Here is an 18,481-nt window from a genome sequence, read left to right as displayed (position 1 = left end):
CAGAACATAGTCAGTGACCGAGATGGAAGATTCACGGGGACGTTTTGGTCCGAATTATTCAATCTCTTGGGGTCACAACTGAATATTTCCTCGAGCTACCATCCGCAGACAGATGGGCAGACAGAAAGATTCAATGGGATGTTGGAAGAGTACTTGCGCCACTTTGTCAATGCCAATCAGAAGAATTGGCCGCAACTACTCGATGTAGCTCAATTTTGTTTCAACTCTCAAAAGAGTTCTTCGTCGAATAAGAGCCCTTTTGAAGTTGTTAATGGACAGCAACCACTATTACCCCACACAGTGGACGAATATCGCGGTCGGAACCCGCGAGCCTTTCACTTCACCAAAGACTGGAAGAAGACAACAGAGATTGCCCGAGCTTATCTAGAGAAAGCCTCAAGAAGAATGAAGAAGTGGGCAGATCAGAAGCGCAGACCACTGGAGTTCAAAGCAGGTGACTTAGTGTTAATCAAGCTGCGGCCCGAACAGTTGAGATTCCGAGGGGACAAAGACATCAGACTCGTCCGCAAGTACGAGGGTCCAGTCTTAGTCATCTCAAAATTTGGCCTAACTTCATACAAAGTCGACCTACCCGCTTGGATGAAGATACACCCGGTCCTTCACGTCAGCAACTTGAAGCTGTATCATGAAGATCCAGCCAATCCAGAGCGCAACCAGTCAACCAGAGGAGGAGTCAGTGTTCAGCCAAGGAGCAAGCGTCAACCTGAAGAAATCCTGGTGGAAAGAACGGTCACCACTGACCGTAAAAAGCATAAGGAATATCTGGTAAAATGGAAGGGGCTCGCTGATGACGAAATCAGCTGGGAAAGGGCGGAAGACTTGAAGAAGCTCACGCAGAAGATTGAAGATCTATAAGCTACTTCGTCGAGGGCGTCGAAAGATTAAGTGGGGGAGAGTGTGGCGTGCTGCCTCTTTGGCACACCCACATGGGGCCATTTTGTAATGAGCATGCCTTGGTGCTTGATCATTAGTCAAGTCTTGCACCAAGCAACCTCATGGGATAGGGTAGTGGCAGTTTTGTAATATTGCATATGTCTCCCAGACAAAAATCATATATGTTCCTGGGAAGACTTTATTTCCCTAGAAGGCTCCTTAGGGGGAGGTGACCTGGTGACTTAGGGAAGCACCATGGCCATCAGCAGATAGGGGCCAAAGCTGTGTACTCCCTTGCCCTATCAAGGCTATATATTAATGAAATAACATTTATCCATACTTGCCCCTGTGTACTTCCTTGTTGCTTATGTGTTACTTGTTTGTTACCTTCGTTGGGCCTTTGTGTGCCACTTGCCTTGTTGTGTGCTTTGTGTTGTGTGGACGTTCCTAGGAATGACTTGCTTTGTGCTTGCTCATACTTCGTTATTGCCCGTTGCATGTCCGAGATGTGTATGTGGCTAACCGCTGAGTCTGTTTGCCTGTAGGTGTGTGTTGTAGGCTGACTTGCTAGCTTGAAGAGTCTGCAAGTGCCACACGTTCCGTCTAGTTGGAATCCCCAAATAGCCGGCCCGTGACAACTAGCAGGTCTGACACAATTTTAAGTACACAGTGTAACGGTCCTGGATTAGGAGGGCGTTACAACGTACTACCTCTCTCACATAGAGGTCTGTATACTAATCAACTATATTACTTGTCCTTACTGATAAAAAGTGAGCTTATTTTATATACTGGTCCATAATGACCCAAACCGAATCATGCTGACCCATTATCCTAGGCAGCCTCACCGCGAAATCCATCGTGATGTCCTCCCACTTCCACTATGGGATACACAAAGGCTATAATGACCTTACTGGTTTTTGAAACTCTGCCTTGACCTGCTAACAGGTTAAAAACTTTGCCATGTAATCTGTTACATCCCTCTCCATCCCAGGCCACCACTATAAAGCTTTCATATCCTAATACATCTTCATGATTCCTGGATGAAGAGAATAGGGGATGATATGAGATTCCTCCAGAATTCCCCGTTAATGGCAGTGTCCATCTGATCCCAAATCCAATCCATATACCTCAATAAACTCATACCTGGCACTGCATAATCCTTAGCAAATCCAGCTAAGACATTCCCCTCAATTCTTCCCAACTGTGGTTCAACTGTTTTCCTTTAATCCTCTCTGAAATAGTAAACTCAAATGTAATGTTGACCAACTAGCCCACCAATAACTCTGTTTTAGTTATGGTCATACCCTTCAAATAACATGATGCATAGACAATCACTTTTTCATGTCAATGAAATATCATAATAACCTGTATACTAGTCCTGATCTGTAAGAAGACTCAGAACTCTTCCACAAAGAACATGTAATATCTTACCTGCCAAAAGAAACTCCTGACCTCTAAGGCGTTACTTGACCTCGTCAAATCTCCAGCCGAGAATATACCACAATACTATCGATCAAGATGATCACAAATCCAATTAAGATAATCTTGAATACTCTTTTCATCTAATCCATCAAAACAACTCAGCATTAATCAAATCCACAAAACATAACTCAACACTCCTAGTGCCCATATCTAATATAAAAAGCAGTATTTTGCATATCCTTCTCCCTGATCTTCAACTGATAATAACCAGATTGAAGATCCACCTTAAAGAATATTGTCTTACTCAATAACTGAGCCTTTAGTTCTTACAGCTCTGCTGAAGCCGTACAATATAGTGCCATAGACCTGGTTCCATCCCCGACACCAACCTAATCACCATTTTATCTCTTTGTGTAAAAGTAACCCTGGAAAATCCCCTGGAAATACATCTAGAAATTCACAGACTATTCTAGTTTGTCTTGGTCCCACTGGCACGACCTAAGTGGTATCCACCACACTAGCTAAGAGTCTTATGCATCCTCATGAAATAGGTCCCTAGCTCTAAGTACAAATGTCATAAGCATATAGGGTCCATGCATAGTGCCAACAAATACAAGGGTTTCTCACCCTTAAGCCCAAGGGTTAATATCATTTCCTTGCAATCTATCCGTGCCCCAAACTTAGCTAACCAATCCATATCCAGGATTATATCGAAGTTAGTCATAACCAACCTCATCAAATCAACTGATGAGTTCTTTCTCACCATAACCTAACCCATATCTTAAAATTACCAATAGAGTATCACATTCTCATCACAACATAACCATGTAATCTGCATATCAAGTCTATGCCTCTCTAGATGCAACAAGAAAAGAACAACATGGCACCAAAACTAGTTAGCATAATACAAAAATTAGAACTAGGAAGCTGAACTGCCACTACTGAGGAACTAGCCTCAGTCTCAATCTCAGTCTCTGACTCTGATTGCATCGGAGTGAACACTCGAGCTGGAGTTGAGCTGTCCACCACCTTTTTCTCATCCTTCATTCGCCATGGGCAATTTCTCTGAGGTGCCCAACTATCCCACATAAGAAACATGCCCTTGCTCGGCATTCTCCCAAATGATGCCTCTTACACCAAGTGCATTATGGGTAGACTTTCCAATCCTTGTCCTTGCCCGATCTAATAAATGGAGGTATCACAGTCGGAGCTCCGTGCTCTCCGCCACTTTCCTTCTCAATATGATTTCCTGTGCTCTCAACAGCAAGAGCCTTTCCTACCACCTGAGCATAGGTAGATATTTCATGCACTGGGGCAACTCTAATTGCCTGAGCTATTCTGGGATTCAATCCCTAGATAAACCTTTCCCTTCGAGCTACATCCATGGGTATCATATCAAAAGAAAACTTGGCCAACCCATCAATCTATTAACATACTAGTTGCCGTTGCATTTCCCTGAACTAGGTTCAGAAACTCATTCATCTTAGCAGTCTTGACTGCATCACAGTAATATCTTTCATTAAACGACTATCTAAATTCTTTCCAGTTCATCGCAACTGTATCTCGTGTCTGGGATACTACTTCCCACCACGTCTGTGCATCATCCCGCAATACATATGTAGCACAGATCACCTTATCATGACCAACCACCCCCCATACTGTTGAGGATGGAACTGATCATGCCCATCCATTGCTCAGCTCTGAATGGATCTATGCCTCCCTCAAAACTGGAGGGTAATATTCCGGGAATTTTCCACAAAGAAATTCCCACCTGTTCTCAACCCTAGGCTGAGCCAATACTGGTGCCACCTCGGCATAGCTAAGGAAGGTGTGTTCCCTGACAGAACCTGCTGTTGTTTTAAACACATGATCTCTTCCTCTTGCCTCTGCAATCTTAATTGCATATCTGTAAACACCTGCTGGAAATTCTGAGGGGCAGGTGAAGAACTCAAACCCTGGTTGTAATTCCCAATCTCGATATAACCACCACCAGGTCTCATTAACTGCCTTGGGTACATAACCTTTGATCAGTCTGCAGTTAATAACTTGATCCATTAAACATGATGAGCATATTAAAAAGCCTTCCCCCACAGGACCAATCACATATCACCACATTCATATACCACTTCGGTGCTAAAAATACACCCACAACATTCATACATCAATCATAACCCCTGCTCTTCCAACATAGATACCATGCTCTCAACTCCAGCATACAAATAACACATTTATATATTCAATGAATAGGTAATCATATAATCATATCAATAGTCAAGGGCTAAGCCCTAGCAAAACCTCATGCTCCCTAATACAGTATGCAGGTAAAGCATTTACATTCTATTTAAGCAGTCAAGCACATAACCACATAAATAGTTACCATACCCTGAGTGAAGCTTGTCTTTAGTGAAGAGTGTACATGCCTAGCTTGTCTACATGAACCCTTAACCTTGGCTTGCTCTGATACCAAGTTGTAACGCCTTACTGCCTAGGGACCGTTACGTTGTGCATTTTAAACAGTGCTAAACTCGCTAAACGAGTTATTTGGCCATAATCGTGTAACTAAATGTGATTAACAGTTTAGGGTTAAAATTTTTGGTCAAAGATACAACGTTTCACTAAAATTTTTATTGTATACATTGGGATCCCAAAATATATTTTAAAGGTTAATTACAATAAAAATTTACAACCAACCGACCTAAGCAGAAAAAATATGGTTTAACCCTAGTTCCTCTTTAAAACCTCGACCGTGCTGGTCGAGCAGCCGCATATGTACACATCGTCACCAAAGCTCTCAAACTCAAGGATGGTCCAACTTTCTTTTACCTTTACCTGCACCACATAGCACCCATGAGCCGAGGCTCACCAAGAAAACTCGACATGGTCATAAACAAATAATAACATGTCACTAAATCATAATAAGCATGCCTAGCAGTAATAGCCCTATTCATGCATGGAAGCAAGTCCAAATAAATGATTATGGGATCCTGAACCCTGAATAGATGACTAATGAGTCTATTATGGGGACCCGCACCCTGATTAGATGACTAACGAGTCTATCTTTGGGAACTTACTCCCTGAACAGATGACTAATGAGTCTTTCTCTAGGGATCTACTCCCGAAATAGATGACTAATGAGTCTATCTTTGGGTAGGTGACTAACGAGTCACTCTCTAAATAGGTGACTAATGAGTCACTCTCTAGGGCTCTGTGCCCTAAGCCATGTGATATTTCAGTCACCTGAGCCTTTTGGCCCTAACTCTAAGTAACTAGCCTTTATACTAAACAAGCGCTTTAGTTTTCTTCGACCATAGGGTCGGTCAAGCATTTAATGCTCATGTTGATTAGCTCTAATCATTTCGGCTCTGCATTCAATACGCTAATGCCGCTCTTGACTTGTAGGTCAATTCCATACGACCAGCGCTCAGTACTATTGCCAACCATTACTAATAAGTCAAGACTTCACGACCAGTACTAACACTAATGTCGTTTTCGAATAATGAGTCAGTGCCACTCACAAGTAAGCAATGCAACCAGGCATATATCATATGTCAAATATCCAAATATAGGGCATTCAACATGCTTACTCAACAATCACTAGCATAATTATGATCATGCACATTTATAGAGACTCAAGCTCTAATCAATTCCATATTCAATATTCATGTCATGCCTTAATCACATGTATCGCATGCATCACATGCATCACATACTGGGTGCAGTTTTCCTACCTTCGGTCCAAGCACAGGTTACCAATAAACGACCCTCAAGCATGATCCTGTTTCCAAGCCCCTAACGATAATCTAGTCACAACCATAATATAAAACCCCATAAAAATGAGTAAATAAATACTTCCAGACCAAATCCTAGCCTCCGGGAAGTCGAATTCTACTCAACTGGGTAGTAGGATCGATCCCAGGCCCTTAGAGTTAAGTTCCCACGGCTAAAAATCAAATATGGGCAAAAATCCACAGGCCGGTTGCGACTTGGCCTTGAGGGTCATGACTTGCCCCGAAGACAGAGAGTCTTTGCCTGGGCTTCAGGGTGTGGGCCACGACTTGGCCCCTCTTGGGTCGCGGCACGACCCCAGGCATAGCCCTCCTGGCTCCTGGTTCATCCAGGTAGTGACTTGCTAGAACAAGGTCGCGACTTAACCACGAAACTAGCCATTTCCTATGGTTTTTCTCATTTAAAATCCTCCAAAAACCTATCCAAACACATCCAAATCCCAAAATCAAAGTTCCCAAACATCCCAATTATCCAAAGCCATTAAAACCCAAGTCTCAAACCATTCAAAAACTCATCAAAACATAAAATCCAATCAAAGCTTAAAAACTTGAAAACTTAAAACTTGGATTACCTCTGATTGAGTCGTTTCCCAACTAAATCCTTCGGCTAATAAGCTTCTAATCTTTCCTAGAATCGCTATGCCTTGATCCTTGCTTGAATCCGAGTCCTAAAATTCGAGTTTCCTTCGAAAATGCGAATGGGTGTCGAAAAGGGAACGTGAGAGAGAGAGAGAGCGTTTTGAACGTTCTTTTATAATTCTAACAGATTACTTCGAGCTTAAGTAACCTCAAGCAAATCCTAATGCTCGGGGTCCAAAAACGCCCCCGAGGTAAAATAGTCAAAATTCCCAGAATTTCTCCCTGATCTCACTAACTCCCAATTTATCATCAAATATTTATTCCCATTACCCAATATCTGAGTAATGTGCTAAATATCCAAAATACTGATTGACTCACTTCGAGTAAAGTATGGGTCCTGTTGTGACTTTCCCACTAGCTTGCTCCCTAGGATCGCCTTGTGTCGAGTAACCCAAACATATTCACATAGTAATGTAGTACCAAACACATACCACTTATATGCTAAATATACCCATAACGAGCCAAATTATGAAAATTGTCCAATTAAATAGAAATGGGCCCACGTGCATATTTAATATACCTAAGCATGCATATCAGGTCATATTATAATATTATTCACATAATCACATGATAATACACATAAATATCATATAATCACATAATTTCATAATTTTCCATCCTGACCCCCTAATCAAAGCCCTAAGCCTTATTAGGAAACTTGGGACGTTACACGAGTCCCCAAACCTAAAAAAGTCACCATTTTTCTAGCGTTTCCCTCGAGTCTAAGCCTTAAAATTCAGCCCAAACCTTTAGGCAAACTCAGAATTGAACACAGAAAACTTATCCTTATATCCCAACCATCATAACTAATCTATAACAATTCCCTACTCCCCTCAAACACCCAAAGTCAAACTTGATAACCATGTTCATGCAAGCTCTAAGTTTCAACATTATTCCAACAGAATTCAACAATCAAGAGTTAGATTTTACCTGAATTGATAGCTTAATTTCCTTAGAACCTCTTATTTGACCCTAGCTCTGATTTTCCCCAGCTTAAACCAGCCCAAACCCAGCTTAAAACTTGAGTTTTCTCCTTCAATTCACCAAACTTACTTAGGTTCTAGAGAGAGAGTGTGGAAACGCGTGGGAGAAAAAGGGAGAGGATTTTGTATTGTTTCTGATAAATTCATAAGGCTTTCTATGTATATCCTTAACCCAAAAAGACTAATTTGCCCCTTGAATTTACTAAGCACTCTAATGATTTCTAAGGGTAAAACAGTCATTTTCCCGTTTCTTGCTAATTCCTCAAGTGTTCCTACCATTTACCAATTAATCCTGTCGTGTCCAAATAATTACCAAATACTTATTCATTATTCAATAAATCCCAAAATATTCTCTAAATTCCCAAAATACCCCTAGGCTCCCCCGAGCTGGGTATTAAACTCCGATGTGACTATTTCGCTAATCCGCTCACTAGGATCGTCTCGAGCCATATACTACAAATATATCCACATAATAATGTGGTCTCAATCATTTATCACATATAGTCACAATTATGCCCTAACGGGCCAAAATTACAAGTATGGCCTTATAAACAATAAATTGCCCACATGCATATTTAATACTCATAAACATGCATATAATATATTCACAAAATCATATAAATCATGCATGCCACATAGTCACACTTAATCACATATTCAAGTACTTATCAAGGCTCTAAACCCTATTAACATTTTTGGGTCGTTACACATAGACATATTTTTCCATTATAGTATTTTGTTTATAGTATTTTATGGGATTCCTATATTTTTAACTTTTTTTTTTTTTGCTAGAGTTAACATATTTTGTGGCATAAGTTTTTATGCCCATAAATATATAAATTAACTTATTTTTCCCATATTTTTGTAAAGGGAAGTGCCCTTTACAAAAATATATGCAATTTAAAAATAAATATCTTCTATAAAAAAAATGTGTAGATAACGGAAATTTTTTATTTTAACGATTTTTTTGTTAACTTTAACGGAATATTCTCAATATTTAACGGAATACACCAAGAAAACCAATTAAAAATAGATATTTATTAATTATATTAATATAAATTTAAATATTATAACATATCATTATAACAATAATATATAATACATAATCTTAATTTTTATTAAAAAAATGTATCATTTATATTTAAAAAAGAAAACATGTTATTTTTTATTTGATCTAATTTATATAAATATATATTCATATTAAATAACAATAAATATTATAAGTATATTATATATATGTATTGTGTGTATATAAATAATATGATTGTGTAACTACATAATAATATTTATCTTCTATCAAGAATAAACAAGATTATTCTCCAATCATTAAGGTGTAGTTTGAATAATATCATGAATTTTTGTACCTTAAATAGGGTAGTTTTTTTTATCTAAAAAGTTATCATATTATGTATATATATATTTAAAAAAAGTCATAAACAATGTTTTGGTTTAATTTTTCTTTTAATATGTTTATATAATTATTTTATATATAATATTATTTATTTATTTGAAATTTATATGACAATTATACAAATTCAATAAAAATAATTAATAAATTTTATAAATAAAACTAAGCAAACGTGCATTGATGCTTGTATCTAGTATATATATATATATGATTGAAAAATATAATTACAAATATACTTGTATTATTTACCAAAATTATAAACAGAAACGCATAATTTTGTAATATACATTTACATAAAGGTATTTCTGTGAACAATATTTATAGATTAATTTGTAAATTAAATAACACATTGTTTGTAATAAAAATTGACAAAACTAATTTTGTACTAAAAAAATACTTATTTGCAACTATAGTTTAATGAATTAGTTTGTGAATTTTGTTAAACATTTTTGTAACTAAAGTTTGCACAAACACTATATTGCATAAAACAACTAGATCTCTAACTAATATTTATAGAAATTCCATATTGCATTAAACAATTAGGTATGTTACAAAAGTTTGTAAAAAACAATGGCTTTTTTATCTTCACTAATAACAGTTAATTGTGCATTATTATTTGGAATGCATTTTATATTACATAGGGGTAATCATTGGATCATATCCAATGTTTTTAGTCCTATCCGATCCGATCTAATTATCCATTGGATGTTGAATTTTTACAACCGAACAATTTCAATTAACTTGTCTCAATCGATCTGATCCGATTCAATTGTCTATTGGATTGGATCGGTTTTATTCATTGGATGTGTCCCTTTAGTTATGTAATTGATGGGATTGGATCCAACTAGTATTTTTGAAAATTTATTTAGCTTAATTTGTTCAAATAATTCATAATATTATAAATAGAAATACTAATTTGTTCAAAATGATATAACACCATACGAATACAACATAAGTTATAAGTATAATTCTAAATAAATAAATAAATATATTTTTAAAATACATACACAATTGGATCGGTTCGGTTTTATTTGATTTTTGCATATATCATCCAACAACTGTTTCGATCCAATTTGGATCTTCAAAATCTGATCCGATCAAATCATAATTGGATATTTAAATTTTGGCGATCAATTGCAATTGGATCGATCGGTTCTAATTGGATTGGATAATTTTTGCACATCCCCAATATTACAGTTGCTAAATATTTCAATACTTTTCTTATAATTTTATTATTATCACTACTCTCTACATTCTAAGTATTATCACTAATCACGGTTAATGTCTACCTGCTCGATACTTTTTCTTTGGTACAAGAGTGACATGTTTTGTTTTAGCTATAAATATGTTTTGTTATTTTTATTTAAAGTTTAATAGTTGTAGAATGTTTGGAATTTCTAAATATAATACTTATCTATTTTGTATGTGCTTATAAGTAATTAGCATGTGGTCATAATGTAAAATGATTCAAAAAAATAAATCATTTTGTCAAAAGATCCTTACATATATTGACTTACTTATGTATACGATTTTTTGTTTTGTTTTGAAAGAATCTATTTAACAGGCTAAATTAGCCAAAAGAATACAAAGAATATTTTCATGGATATAATCTCCACTGAGAACACGACCCTGGGTAAGAATAAGAACTTCTACCCAAAACATGAGCTAGCTTATTCACAGGTCGTTTGACAAGGCAAACAGAAACAGAGTTACACCAATCCAAAAGATTTTTACAGTCCTGCACAAATAAACTAAAGGGAGAACAAAGAGGAAAACTGCTCTTTACTGCCTTCACAACAGTGGCAAAATCAGTCTCAATATCTACATTTTTATGGTTAGACTTGAGGATCAAGCTTAGAACCTCTTTCAGTCTAATAACCTCAGCAATAAGAAGAGAAACAACCCCTTTGAAAACTTTTTGAGCAACCTCTGTCAGCGCACCATCCTCATTCCTCGCTATTCAGCCAATACCAAAACAGTCAATAGAAGCAAACAACGCTGCATCAACATTGATTTTGAGCCTTCCATGTTCAAGTTTAGTCCAACGCACCAAGTTCTGAGATCTACTTCTGACAACAAAAGGATCTTTTTCTATCTTATCTTAGGCAGTCTTCCATTGATCAAAATAAGCATTAGTCGATGCCACTACTTCCTCCACTTACATTCTGCTATCCTTCTAAACCACATCATTTCTAGTTTTCCAAAGCAGCCAGCAAACCGTACCAATCAAGCACGAGTTATCCTTGCCTTTACTGCTCATCACAGCAGCAAACCAGGAACAAAAATCATGTCACTTTAGTCCATTTAAGGACCTGTCAACAAGCTTCCAGCACTCACGGGCAAAAGAGCAGTAAACTAAACAGTGCAAAGTTGATTCTTGTTCTGTCAAGCAAACGCGACACATCTCACTTACCTCAACATGCCTCTAGCGCAATAAATCTCTAGTAGGTAAGCAGCCTATGGCAGCTCTCCAAAGAAAGCTTTTAGTCTTGGGAAGCAATTTTAGATTCCATAATTGTCTCCAAAAGCCACAGTTGTTATCTACAGTCCAACGACCACAATGTTTTTGAAGAAGTCTATAAGCGCTACGAACTGAATGAAATCCAGAATTCTCAGCTGTCCAGTACCAGTGATCCTTGTTGCAAGAATCACTAAGAGGGATACTAGTGATGAGGTTTTGGTCACGGGGATCAAACAGGTCTTGAAGCACTTCCATGTCCCAAGTTTTACCATCAACTGAGAATAAGTTGTCCACTATATTGTTGGCCAAAACAGGATGGTCCAAAACTATAAACGGGTGACTAACATCAGGAAGCCAAGGTTGGTTTAATATGCTTATGTCTCTTCCTGAGTCCACGCATCAACGACAACCTAGCTGAAGAATGCTCTTAGCCTCCAAAATACTACGCCAAACAAAACCCGGGTTATTCCCCAATTTAGCATCAAGGAAAGAGCAAGCAGGATAATAACTAGTGATGCACATTTTCCCCATGAGGACGGGGTCCTGCGGGGACCCGCCCCTAATGGGGCGGGGAATCCCCATCTAAACGGGGTATGAGGCAGGGTCGGAGATGATTTTCAATCTCCGAATGTTAAATAGGGTAAGAGCAGGGATAGCACTCCCCATCTCGATGGGGTTCCGTTTAAATTTTTATATATTTTTGTAATATTTATATGTATTTTATATCTTTCTTTATATGTTATTGTAGTATAGTAGTAACTTTTTTAATATTTTAAATTATATTTAGGATAATATTTAATATTTTAAATAATAAATATTGTGCAATATTTTAATTTACATCTAATTTACGATTTTTATTTTTTAAAATAAATGAGTTTTCTGTGGGGTTTCCCAGCCCCAATAGGGGATTCCCCACCCCGCCCCCAACGGGGAATAAGCAGGGATAGGGCGGGGATGGGGATTAAAATATAAATGGCAATGGGGACGGGGGAGCACTCCCCGCCCCATGTGCATCACTAATAATAACGGGATTTAAAAACTCTTGCAGCCAAGGAGGTTTCATTAGTTATCAATTGTTAGAGAATATATTTTTATACTCAATGGAAATATGGAAAAACCAAAATATAACTCTATGCAAAAAATACAATGGACAAGATGATAAATAAATAGGTTTACAACTCAATGACCAACAATACAAGTAAATTTAGAAATAAGAGAAAGAAGAGAATTATAAGATCTAAAACCATAAAACAAAAGACACCAATAAATATGTAAATAGAAATAGAAGTAGAGGATTACAAACTCAATACACTAATAATACAAGAAGAACAAGAGAATGAAAAGATCAATGAAAAAACAAACTCTCACACAACCAAAGTGTAGAATAGTGGGGATCACCAATTTGAACAAGGTTCAAAACCTTTGTCCAAAAGCTTATTTCCCCCTATTCTCTAAGCACTAAAGAATCTCTCTAGGAAATAGTTCTCTGGAATTATCAAGCCTCTATGGTGTATTTTCCAACCAAGTGCTTTGTGAATGGAAAATGGTGTGTCTTACAAGTGAGCATTAGACTCCTATTTATAGAGTTTGAGATACCCCTTTGAATTTCAAATTCCACCAACCCCATGGTTGTTACCAATGTTTAATTGGATGTTTATGAAATTAAAATGGAGATTTGGGATGTTAGAACTGTTCAATTTGAAAAAAACTAAAAAATCATATACGCTGTCAGCCTCACTGGCCGCGCCCAGGACTTTTCAGTAGCCGCAGCCACTGGCCATTTTCAGCACAAAAAAGTCATTTTTCCAAAACAATCCAAATCATTTCTCACATGATTTTGTAACCTCCAAACACCTATTGGGAGTTAAAAACATGTCCCCAACATCCATATTTCACCATGGCTTCATGAAATCCAATCTCAAATGTGTAACATATAATATACACATTATTGGGTAATATTTGGGAGTTACAAATTTGTAACTGATTTTGTAACTCCAAAATATGTCACATTTGGGCACACACATGTGTCTAATTTTTGTGACTCTCAATAATATGTTATAAGGTGTGACAAATCACATTTTGTCGCATTATTTAATCTAACATTATATTATATGAAATAATATAACATTCCCCCACTAGATTAAATAATCACTTTTTGTAACACTTATTTAATCAATCAAACATTATATTAAAATATAATATTCCCCCATTTGATTAAATAATCACTCTCTATAGAAACCTTTGCATTGATGCATAAAGTAAAATGTCTTTCGACTTGAATTTTACCATAGTGTAATTATCACAAAGTTTGTTGAAATTTTAGTTGCTGAAGCATTGAACCACTATCCCTTGATAACAAACCGGTGATAACACACACACATTTGCTATGTTCACTTGAGACCTCATTGTCTCGCCTTTGCATCGTTAATGGTCATGTGCACATTCCATTGATAGAATTTTCTTGAGAATGACTCCCAATTCTCATGAGGGGTGGCACCACCCCTAGGTCTATATAGGTAGAACTCTTACAGTATTTTGTTACCTTAAAATACTTGTCTTTTCAAGACTGAGTTCTATTAAAAAACCTTTCGGTTTTAACCCTCATTTTGGTAACACATCAGTACTCATATCTCAGATGAGACAAAATTTGAGTACTACTACTATTCACTTGATTGACTTGTTATTACGTATTAAACCTAATACTAGTTTGGTGACTAGTATTAAGATAGGTTACCATCAACCGTGAATCTCTTTAGGGAGTCTAAGTCCCACCCCTTGGGATGTAGAAGTGATTCCATTTGAATCATTTCTTTTCTCATGTATGCATACTTTAAACACGCTCTTTATTATATTCAAACTTTGTTGCTAGCTTTAGTTTGATTAAAATAGTTACCTCTTTAAAATAGTGATTTTGATCATAGTCAACACCCCCACTATTTTATAATTCAGTATCCAAGATAAACATTTGAATATTAATTCTAGAAACCTATTTGTTTCTAAAATTCTCCTTTATGTTTTAAATTGATACCTTCTTGAATCAAAATATTACAAAACAATAACTTTAGACACCAAACATGTCTAGATTTGTTCATTCTATACACATATAGCCAATGTGATTTACAATGTTGAATTCCAAATCACCTATTTGATAGGATGACCAAATTAATCAATTAATTAACAACAAAATAGATTGATTAACTTTGGAGCACCACCCCCACATTTCTCACATAGTGATAATAAAATATCATTTTAAAATAGAAATCTCTTCATTTCTATTAAGTCCTTTATCTTCCAAGATAAATCTAGACCTATGATTCTCAAAGTTCATCATGAGTCCTCCATGCCACATGATAAACTCTCAAGATAAAACCTCAATGTTTATCTTGATTTATTTGCTTGCTAAAGCAAGAAACACTTATTTGAAAGTAACTTTCACTTGGTTGCTTTCTTTTATATATTTCACAAAATAAAATGCGAACACAAATGTAATGTGAGAATTTCTCAAACAAATAATCACTCATTTTCACTTTTAGTTGTCTAAATAATCTCAAAATTACTTGAACAACTTTTGTGTATTTTCTAAGAGTCTCTTTGAGATTCTTTTGAAAACATCAATTTGACATCCATTGATTTTCTCATCAAAATCAAAATGAAGATGTCAATTTTTAAACACTTTAAATCAAATAAAATAAACCCTCATAGATTTATTTAAACACTATGATTTCATATGTTTTTGTTTAAAATTATCTCCTCATTGAGATTAATTTAAACATATCACCATCTTTAACCAAAATGAATAAAGTTCTCTTTTATTCACCATTGGTGTAAAGATTCAAAATTGCTTCTCTAATTTTGAAATGTATCCTCTTTGAATATTTAAGAATTATTATCACTAAATAATTCTCAAATATATTTCATTTGACCACACTCTAGACTATAAGTCTATTGAGTCAATATGTCATCCCACAATTTTTGAATCCACCTTGATCCATTTTTCTTGCAATGGCAAGACACAACCATTAAAAGATGTAATCCCTTTAGGCTCATCTTTTCTTATATCATAAAATGAGATGATGAACACTTAAATGGGAAATTTCATTTCTCAAATAATTCTTTTTATTTACCAAATAAATGGTAACTCATTACATTGCAATAATATAGGGTAAAATATATTATCATCTCACAAATATTTGAAATATAATTTCATATAGTTGTCAACATACATGACTAATATCATACTAATATGGATCTTTATTAATATGAAAACATGAATTACAAATATCATACACATATGATTTCACATTTCTATTGATTCACAAAATCAATATATTTATATATGTCATATAAATCTCATATAGATGTGCATTCTAATAATTTCCCACTAACACAAAATAAGACTATTCCATGACATGCTAGCATATTACCCAATAATCTACTAGATTATTTACACATTGATCCCATATAATAAAAACTCAAGATATTAAATTATCTTCTAATCTAACCACTATATTTGAAAAACAAAGGAGATTAGAAAACAATGAACCTCAAATATAAACTTTTCTTCTTCTCATTTCTATCACTATATGAAAGCCATTAGATCTTCTAAGAAAACCAAAGAAGAACATTACCTTATCTTACCATCTTTTCAAAGTTGGATCCTCATATGATCTCCATGGTTTCTCCTTCCATTGAAAAGGAAGATAAACTTTTGATTGTTAGAGAATATATTTTTATACTCAATGAAAATATGGAAAAATCAAAATACAACTTTATGCAAAAAAATACAATGGACAAGATGATAGATAAATAGGTTTACAACTCAATGACCAATAATACAAGTAAATGTAGAAATAAAAGAAGGAAGAGAATTATAAGAACTAAAACCCTAAAACAAAAGACACCAATAAATATGTAAATAGAAATAGAAGTAGAGGATTACAAACTCAATACACTAATAATACAAGAAGAATAATAGATTGAAAAGATCAATGAAAAAAAAACTCTCACACAACCAAAGTGTAGAGTAGTAGGGATCACCAACTTGAACAAGGTTCAAAACCTTTGTCAAAAAGCTTATTTCCCCCTATTCTCTAAGCACTAAGGGATCTCTCTAGAAAATAACTCTCTGGAATTATCAAGCCTCTATGGTGTATTTTCCAGCCAAGTGCTTTGTGGATGGAAATGGTGTATCTTACAAGTGAGCATTAGGCTCCTATTTATAGAGTTTGAGATACCCCTTTGAATTTCAAATTCCACCAACCCCGTGGTTGTTACCAATGTTTAATTGGATGTTTATGAAATTAAAATGGAGATTTGAGATGTTAGAACTGTTCAATTTGGAAAAAAACTAAAAAAATCATACAGGCTGTCAGCCTCACTCGCCGCAGCCAGGACTTTTCAGTGGCCGCGGCCACTGGCTTCTGTCCCCTAGGCCGCGACCACAGGCCATTTTCAGCACAAAAAAATCATTTTCCCAAAACGTTCCAAAACGTCCCAAATCCTTTCCCACATGATTTTGTAACCTCCAAACACCTATTGGGAGTTAAAAACATGTCTCCAACAACCATATTTCATCATGGCTTTGTGAAATTCAATCTCAAATGTGTAACATATAATATACACATTATTGGATAATATTTGAGAGTTACAAATTTGTAACTGATTTTGTAACTCCAAAATATGTCACATTTGGGCACACACATGTGTCTAATTTTTGTGACTTTTAATAATATGTTACAAGGTATGACAAATCACATTTTGTCACATTATTTAATCTAACATTATATTATATGAAATAATATAACACCCACTAGATTAAATAATCACTTTTTGTAACACTTATTTAATCAATCAAATATTATATTAAAATATAATATCAATCTCCACCCCTGCTTCCCAAGCATAGCCAGATTGAAATCTCACAAATGTCGAAAACCCATACCACCCCATGCTTATGCTGGCTCAACCTATTCTAACACAGTTAATGAATACTCCTATTATTACCCCCACTAGACTGCCATAAAAACTTGCACATAATCTGCTTAATCTCTGAACAAAGACCAAGTGGAAGAAGAAAGATACTCATAGCATAAATGGGGAGCGCTTGAGCTACTGTTTTAAGCAAAATTTCCTTCCCAGCTTTAGAAAGAAGCTTACCTTTCCAGCCACTCACCCATCTTTTCACTCTGTCTCTAAGGAAACTCAAGATGGCATTTTTATTTCTCCCTATAAGATTCGACAGCCCCAAATAAAGACTATTGGCAGTAGCTTCAGTCATTCCTAGTACGCCACAGACACGAGTACACAGGACCGGACCCGGGTAGTAGAACCATTCTCGAACTCTTAGATTTGGGTTCCCATAATCCAAAAACAAAGTTCCCAATTTTCCCCATTTTGAGCTGTGGTGCTTAATAAGTCAGAGAGCCCAAAACCACTGGACATGTGCTGCGGCGCAACTCACCTAGCACCGCGGCGCCAAGGCGGTTCGAGGCACACCTCTGCCTCTATGAGTTCATGAGGGTCGCGGTGCTCCAAGAATAGCGACGCAGTGCGACCTTGCGAACTCGAATTTCCAGCAATTTTAAGAATAGCCATCTTCCCAAAAATCATCCTAAAACTCGATTTTAACAAGTTTCAATCATAATAATGGTCCCGGCAGTTCAGAAAACATCAAAATAAACCTTAAACTCAACAAAACTCCCTTAAATTTAGAATCTCAATTAAAACTTTAAAAACTATGAAAAAAAACCAAAAACTAAAATTCAGATAATTGAGTTACCTCTGATAGAATTCAAATCCAGCTAGGTTCCTTAAGCTCATAAGCTTCCAATCCCACCAACACTTGCCTCAAAACTCAAGGATCAAGAGCTCTCCAAAAATTCAATCACTT

The sequence above is a fragment of the Humulus lupulus genome, chromosome 1, assembly GCF_963169125.1.
Source record: "Humulus lupulus chromosome 1, drHumLupu1.1, whole genome shotgun sequence".
In the NCBI taxonomy this organism is placed as follows: domain Eukaryota; kingdom Viridiplantae; phylum Streptophyta; class Magnoliopsida; order Rosales; family Cannabaceae; genus Humulus; species Humulus lupulus.
This window is presented reverse-complemented; position numbering follows the sequence as displayed.